Source organism: Penaeus monodon, chromosome 15, assembly GCF_015228065.2.
Source record: "Penaeus monodon isolate SGIC_2016 chromosome 15, NSTDA_Pmon_1, whole genome shotgun sequence".
NCBI classification, from domain to species: domain Eukaryota; kingdom Metazoa; phylum Arthropoda; class Malacostraca; order Decapoda; family Penaeidae; genus Penaeus; species Penaeus monodon.
The window spans coordinates 13,961,497-13,961,750 of record NC_051400.1 but is presented as its reverse complement, the minus strand read 5'-3'; positions in this window follow the sequence as shown (position 1 = coordinate 13,961,750).

Here is a 254-nt window from a genome sequence, read left to right as displayed (position 1 = left end):
AAAATTAGATAAACAGCGTTAGTTAATTTCACAAATAATGAAACAGCATACATACCCATTTGTTTTCATAATCAACTCTAATAGTATTCTTATTTACAAAATAAAACACACATACAAAATTAACAGCTTTAATCAGAGGATCCACAAAGGAAAATTTAGTGACAACGAATGGAAAAAAACCTCCTCAAAGGCGACGATTTAGCCACAAATAAGTGGGTCCTCAGTCCTCAGGCTTAAAATGAAATCACATACTA